The sequence below is a fragment of the Chinchilla lanigera genome, unplaced genomic scaffold (genome assembly GCF_000276665.1).
Source record: "Chinchilla lanigera isolate Chin_1 unplaced genomic scaffold, ChiLan1.0 scaffold00090, whole genome shotgun sequence".
Taxonomy (NCBI): Eukaryota; Metazoa; Chordata; class Mammalia; order Rodentia; family Chinchillidae; genus Chinchilla; species Chinchilla lanigera.
Window position 1 is genome coordinate 218,424 of NW_004955491.1, and position 7,889 is coordinate 226,312.

Sequence of the window (7,889 nt, forward strand, 5' to 3'; positions counted from 1 at the left end):
CTTGGTATTGGTGCTTGTCTTGTGTGCACAAGGTCCTGGGTTTGACCTTGTGTATACTGAATACAGGTACACATATAGATTTACCAAAAGTGACCCCATATGAAAATCTGATGAGTTTTGTAATCATTGAAGTAATTGAACCAACACGTTAAAAATCTCCTAAATGCTAAACCCAGAGGATTTTTCCTAGATGATCTGAGGAAATATTCAAAGATCAGCTCATTCCAATCTTGCAAAAATTATTCCATTAACCACTAAAGAATATGACCCATATTAGTTTATGATGATAGAAACCTCAGATAAGGATAGTACATAAAATGTCAGTTACAGGCCAGTATCAATTCACAGTCAGATACAAATGTATTTGTCTCTATAGCTATATATACATGTAAAAGTTACAACATATATACCAGTGGAATGCTTTTCCATACATCTCAGACTAACTAAAAATGAAATTTGGTAAAACCAACTTATGACAAGTATGTAGAGCAACAAGAGCATTCATTCTTTGCTCGAGGGAGTGTAAACTAATTCTACATTTCTGAAATAGCTTGGAAATGAACTAATGAAGTTGAGTATGTGCAAATTGTGTAACCCAGCAATTTTAAACCAAGGTGTAGCCTTCAGGGAAACTCTTGCACATCTGTTCAAGGTTGTTAGAGAGCAATGTACCCTGATGTATCCCTGGTAGTAGGCAGCCTTTAACATGCTCCTCAGTAGTTCCTGCCTCCAGGTATTCGTGCCCTTGAGAAATCCTCTCCCTTCCAGTGTGGGCTGGACCCAGTGCTTCGCTTATGATGAATAGAAAATAGCAAAAATGACAGCCTGTCACTGTTGAGATTAGGTACAAAAACAATCTGATTTCTCTTTCTGTCTGGAAGCCTTGGCTTTGGGAGAAGCAAGCTGCCATGCGGTGGCCAACTTTATACAGAGGTCCAGGTGACAAAGAACTGGCGTGTTTAGCCCGAGTGGTCGAGGTCAGGAGCCTAGCTACAGTCTTGAGAGTCACTTCTATCCTTGAGAGGACTCAGACCACAGGCAGCACCTTGATCTCCTGACTAAGAAGCCTATGACAGAGCTGGACTCAGACACCCCACCACCCCTGCTTTCCTGATCAGCAGAAACTGAGATAACAGCAAGAGAGTTTTCTTTTGTTTGCTTTGGGTTCTTTTGGCTTTAAATTGCTAGGTGTTGGGAGTAATCTGTCACATAGTTATCCATCTCCCGAGATAATGCAAATGCCCGTGGGCATTAAAATGGAAAAAAATATACTGAATTGTGAACAATGAAAATGAAAGAAGCAAGACCCAAATAATTAAGAATATGTACAGATGATATTCATTAGTAAAAAAAGTAAGCAAAATCAACACGTTTTGGGGACACACACAGATAACACAAATGTCAAGAAAAGCGAGGGAATGATCACAAGAATTCTGATGAACGTCTGGTCTCAGGGAAGGAGAAGGAATGTGGCCCCCTTCCCATTACGGCATCTAAGGTATTACAACGGCCTATTTCTTGACCTACAAGGTGGTCAAGAATTCATTTCATTATCCTTATATCTGCTCTTCAATGTTCTATATTCTTTTTATTTGTAAATTGTTAAGAAAGCAAAACCAGGTGAAAAAGAAAGCAAAGTACTGAAATGCAATCACTCAATGAATCACTATTTTGGAGGATGAAAGGACAGCCAGATGGCTGGCTGGTCAGCTAGACGGAGACATTTGTTCTTTATGTCTACTTAAGAGCTGTACTTCTTCCAAGCTTCCGTGAATATGCAACTGACAAAGATCTTTTTTCTCCTGTGTTGTACTTAAGGCCTTACCCCTCCCCTGCAGGTTGGGCCAACTTGGAGGCCAGCTCCCGGTGTTTATCTGGCCCTGGCTGCTTCAGTCCTAAACCCTTCCCGAGGCCAGGCGCCCCTCCCACCGCCACCGCCCTGCCCTCACCCAGAGAGATCAGAGCCGCGGGGGGCGCCTGCAGCACTCGGGAGAGGAGGTCTTTTACCTGGGGTGGGGGTTAAGCAGACGGAGCTGTCCCAGAAAAATTCAATCCCGAGCCTCAAGCAGGTGAGAAAGCCTCACCACACCTCCCCTTCACCTTTGATCCATCCCAATGGCTCCCTGCGGAGCACAGGCCATATAACAGGAAAATAGGGGGTCGTCTGCCTCCAGGCAAGCGGGGGAAATAACAATGAAATGGATGTGGAGCTGCAGAGATAAAACAGAGAAGCAACAGAGGGAGGGCTGGAGGGAGGAGCCCCGGGTGGAACATCTCTGCCACCCCAGGGCGCGCACAGAGCCCCCCACCGCCCTACCCCCATCCTCACCACCTCTCCCCCCCCCCCGACACCCCGCCCCCGCGCTCTGGCCTTGGTCGCCTCTCCTGGTCCAGACCTCATCGCTGGTCACCACTCACCCTTTGGTCCGCAGTTGCCTGCAGCGCGGGTTGGGGCGGACTGGACTAGCGAGGAGAGGGCAGCGGCGGTTCCCAAGGGGAAGCTTTGCCACCGAGGAGGGACTGGGCGGCAGACTCGAGGCCTGGGAAGCGGAAAGTCTCCGGCTGCCAGCAGGACGCGGAGGGGGCGGCCCCCGAGAGCCGATTGGCCGCAGCAGGGTGGGCGGGGCAGAGGCGCTGCTTTGTGTCAGCTCCACCCGAAGCAGCAGCCCCCATCTCAGGATGGAGACCCAGGCGCCCATCCTGGCCGAGTAGCGATTAGTTTACAAAGCAACACAGCAAAGCCCCTAATACCGTGAACAAATGGGGCTTCGATCAATGATGACAGCTGTTTTTCTCAAACATAATTTTTAACCATAAATGAATCTATGGGTCAGAGATATATTTTTAGTCAAAACTCTGCTTGCAGTAAAATGGAGTGTACAAGGATGTTCTTAAAAAGTGTTCTGCGTGTGGTATGTGGGGCAGGGCAAAGACTGAAATTAACTGTTGACGGACAATAATACTAATCATTATTATTGAAAATTATTATTGAAAATAATATTCTAAAGTAGCACATGTGCTGTTTTATAAGTTTAGTAAAGCAGTAAGGTGCTAGGTGTAGCTGGTAACGCGTCCGGACTTTGAAGCTGCCACTTTCTCTGTTGACCCGCTGGTTAGTGTCTGATTTTCCTGTGGCCACTCTAGCACGCTACCACACATTTAGGACCTCAAAACAGCACACATTTCTATCCTAGACTTCCGTAGGGCAGAACCTCCCATGGGCCTCACTGGGGTATGGTCGAGGTACAGACACAGCTGTGTGGCTTTTGGGAGGGGAGAATTATTTTCCCAGATTTTTCCAACTTCCAAAGTCTGCCCCCAAGTCTCCAGCTTGGGGCTCTTTTTTCACTGGAAAAGCCAGCAACTTCTGCCTCTGCTGTCACAACTCCTTGACTCTCCCTGTCTGCCACTGTTACTCATCTCTAGAAATTCTTGGAACTACTTGGAACTCCTGTTTCTAGAACGACTATCTCCTTCTTGGAAGTACCATCTCCAGAACTACTCGGAACTCCTCTCCATCATCCGGGATAATGTCCCCTGTCATGGTCTGTTGAATAGTAGCTGATTCATACCCTCGGTTCTCCCTGGTCAGGTGACACTGTTTCCTCACAGGTTCTGGAAATGGGATCTGCTCATCTTCATGAGGCCATTTTCCTGCGCGGTTTCTATCTCAGGACTTCATTCCTCACATGGAGCTGGGGATCCTCCAGCTCTCAGCACCAGGAAGACGGTGAAATGAGTAACACAAGTGAAGTACATAAGGCAGCACCTTGCGCACGGCAAACGCTGCGTGGACATTCATTATGACCACACGGGTGAGCAGATCATCCCAGACCTCTTCTTTGATTCTTTGCAGTACACAGTTACCAGGGACCTCACGCTATACCCGACCTTTCCTGTACATAGTGTGTCTGTTCTCCTCCTCTGCTGGCTTTCTCCTCTCACCTGGGGCTGGTATACCAGTCTCCTCTGCATGCTCATGACCTGGCCCTTTATCTGTCCTCAATCCAACAGGCCTCCTTGCCTCACCGCCCTGCTTCCACTTTCCTATTCATTTCTCTTAGGCCATTCTGTTCATCTTTTCTGTTCTGTGTGCTTCATCTTTGTCCCCCAGATACTTCAGCTTCTCACAGATAGCAGGCACAGTGAGTAGAGGACATTATCAGGAGAACTCCTGCCTGGTGTTCTCGCTGTCACGTACTAGCCACTTAGGAGTCCACTGCTTTTCTGATTTGGAATGTAACAGAAGGGACTCTCCCTTTTCCCCAGGGGCTGTCAGCACTAGGCTTGGAATCCAGCGAGGGCTCCTATCTCTGCTCCTTCCTTCCCAGGCACAGAGCCAAGAGCCTGGAGCCTGTGAGGTCAGAGGACAGAGAGGCTGGATCAGGGAGCTGGGCTGGGGGCGGGAGCCAGGGAGGAGGATAGCGGGGGGGAAAAGCATGACTGAGTTGCACCAAACCTCGCTGGCATTTGTCAGGATGTTGAGTGGGGGAGGGCTCGCCTGCAAAGCTGGCCCTGTCTTCTCCCAAGGCCTGAAACACACACACACACACACACACACACACACACACACACACTGACTAGAGGACTCTGGGTGGTGTCAGAGGTCTGGGGCTGAAAGAGTGCTAGCATCTGCTGATTTTCAAGGTCTCGCTCCGTCTGTATCTGGAGGAACCTTTTCTGTGGCTTGTATCTTCTGGTCTTTTCTCCATAAGCGAGGAGATTGGATATTTAAACTCCCAAACTAGGTGACCAACTGCACAGCAAAACAACACCAACTAAAAATGGAGCGGTGCTGTGTGTCTGGGGAGATGGGACAGCAGGCATGCGTCCTGCTAGCTGTCAGCATCTGAGTGCAGGAGAGGTACGGCAGAGAGAAATGCACCTGTTTTGGCAGAGAGACTGAGCGAGCTCAGCTGCAAAGAATCCTGGTCTATTGCAAACCGCTCACAATCGGGGAACACCCACCTGGCACCTCAGGCCCCCTGCAGTGCCCCAGTAACTGCACAGACACCCCGGATGTCAGACCCTCCAAATACTGCTTGTGCCTTTCACCATGGTAGTTAGATAACAATCTTCTTCTGTGCGGGTGTGTACCTCACTATTCATTCCCTAAAGCCTCTGAGAAGCAAGCTACCCTGTCTGCCCTCCAGCCTGGAGCCAGATTGGCAAGGTAGCTCAGCAGGAGGACAGACTTGCAGGAAACTGAGTAGAGGACCCACATCTTGGAGAGTTAGACAGTGAAGGGATTGAGGGGGAGTGGAGTCACGTGGTCCCCCGATCTCTTCATGCTAGATTGGGAGCCCAGGGAGCATGGGTTTGGTGACCTGAGATAGATCGATTTCCACTTCCTAGAATACTACCGTAACATGCGGGGAGGTAGAAATAGAGATAGAAAGCCAGAGCTAAAGATGGAGCTAGAGCAAGAGCGAGGAAGAGAGAGAGGGAGGGGGAGAGAGAGAGAGAGAGAGAGGGAGAGAGAGAGAGGGAGAGAAATTCATTCAAAGGCGCATTTAAAAGGCTGTCTTGGCTAGACCGGAAGCCAGGAAGGGAAGAAAAGGGAGTGTTGACGCTGAATTTTAGAACTTACTTTTCATGGCTTGGCCGGCATAGACTGCACATCTTTGTCTGTTTTATGAAATTTCTAGCTTCTAGTCTTGTGTATAGTTTAGAAATCTAAACCTATATCCACGACTGAGAATGTGGTAAGGTAATTTTTCTGTCTGCAGAGTAAATTTTGCCGTCCTGTCCGTTTCCCATCATGGGCCCCTCCTCTCAGCCGGGGAGCTGGCATTTGCCGTTGCTCACTTAGTTACGTTGCTAATGTGAAACCCGAAGGGCCAGGGCAACTGCCACGGTAGTCATACAGGATGCCACACTCAGGAGAGCCCTTGGGAACTCAGGAGACCCCATGTTCATTTTAATGCTCTACTGCTGCCATCCTGAAAATTCTCATTACATTTTAAACAAGGCACTTTGCATTTGCATTTTGTGCCAGTGTCCCAAGTGAGGTAGTTGTTCTGCTGAGCATCCTGAAGAATTCAGGCCTTCCTAAAACCCTGAGCTACCAAACAAGCTATGGGATAGGGAGGACTTTGGAAAACCAGCAAAACAGAGATTTAAAAAAAAAAAGTCCAGAGAGGAAGGGTGAGGTCTGCGTACTCCCACAGAATGGGACGGGGCTGAGGATGCACATCTTGTGGTGCCCGGCAGAGCTGGCCAGAACTCAGAAGGGACAGTTGGGACCCCGGCAGTGACTACGATGGAATTTTCTGTTAACTTGCCAGGATATTATCTGAACATCGGAATGAAGCTAATTTACTAAAAGCAAAGTAAATCACATTTACTTTACTTACGTGACTTTTTTTTTGGTACTGGGAATTGAGCTCATGAACTCACACTTGCCAGGCAGGCACTGTGCTGCTGAGCTATATCCCCAGCCCAGAAGTTTTTTTTTTTGTTTTTTTCCTCAATCTTTAAAGTGACTTTGGGAGTAGATCTTTCTTTTCTCAGAAGTTTTCAATTAAGAATGAAAAGATACTTCATGAGCTACTTAAAACATTTTTCAAAATTCATCTAAACTGGAAGTCACACATCTACAATCTACAACTTAGGCTTGGTGGTCAGAGGTGTGTTTAGGAGGTCTGAAATCTTGTAAATTTCCAACAATTAAGAAAGCAGTAAGTTTTGTTTGTTTGTTTGCTTGCTTGTTTGTTTTTGCAATACAGGGTTTGAATCTAAGGCCTTCTCACTGAGTTACATCCCTAGTCCTTTTAATTTTTTTTTTTTTTTTCTTTGAGAAACAATTGCTCTAAATTGTCCAGGATGGGCTCAAACTTGATATCCTCCTGTCTCAGCCTTGCAGCTGAAATTGCAGCACGTACATCTACATGCAGCTAACGTCAGGTTTTAAAATCGGGAGGATCTCCTCGTAGGGACCAGAACCCCACCTTCTTTTGAGTAATCTGAAAATGGAGCGCAGGAGCGCTGATGTTCTCATGGCACCGCAATCCGAGGGTGCTTTTAGGATGCTTTCCTGTTTATCACACTGTGCACAGCCTCCTAACAGCCACATCAGGTCCCCGCCCTGATCTTTGTAAGTACTGGGATTTATAATCATGCCCCAAATGTTTACTGCATGAGACTTGCTGCATTGGCAGAAAGGAAATTCCTGCAGGGTGGAAAACGTTGGAAAAGTCAATGTAGAGTCATGAGGGTCCCTGATAGACTTTTGGAAACTCCTACACGTTTAAATGATAAGACACCCATGTGACTCCTCTGGGTCACCGTTAGGGATCCTCTTTAGCAGGGGCTCCCACCAGTCTGTAATTCGGGAAGTAGCATAGAAGAACCAGCTGCTTAATGGGAGCCCACATGACATGTGAATTTAAGGACTGGTTTCTGGTGGTAAACAAGAGCCCAGTGTTCCCGGGGTTGCGGTGAGATGACTTCCAGTGAGCCGCAGGGCACTGTTGTATTGCATGTAGAGGTACACACACAGGGCCGTGGGGCTTGGTGCTGTTGGGGTGAGGAAGTTTCCATGCTATGCCCTTTTTCAGGGTCAATTTCATCTGCTGCATAAGCCCTGTGAAGATTAATTTCATGTACCAACTCAACTGGATCATGTATGGCCCAGATGTTTGGTCAGACATTATTCTGGATGTTTCTGTGAGGATGGTTTTGGATGAGGAGAGATTACACTCCCTGATGAAGGGCTGGGTGGAACAAAATGGCTGACCTGAAGTGAATGTGTAGCTGAGTGACAGAGCACTTCTCTAGCATGCATGAGGCCCTGGGTTTCATTGCCAGCACTATATAAACAGAAAACCAGTCAATGGAAAAGGAAAGGAAAGGAAAGGAAAGGAAAGGAAAGGAAAGGAAAGGAAAGG

General features: G+C 47.6%; 1 protein-coding gene across 2 annotated transcripts in view; it reads right to left on the reverse strand.

The window, feature by feature from the left end:
* The window catches only part of Tcaf1 (TRPM8 channel-associated factor 1), a 42,807-nt gene extending 40,237 nt beyond the window's left edge, over nucleotides 1–2,570 (reverse strand). Inside the window, exon 1 of one of the 2 annotated variants that reach the window (XM_013504653.1) lies at nucleotides 2,419–2,570. The gene's annotated coding sequence lies outside the window, so the exon portion shown is untranslated. The remainder of the gene's footprint in view (nucleotides 1–2,418) is intronic. The other variant, XM_005404718.2, reaches the window with a different exon arrangement.
* Between the last annotated feature and the right edge of the window lie 5,319 nt (nucleotides 2,571–7,889).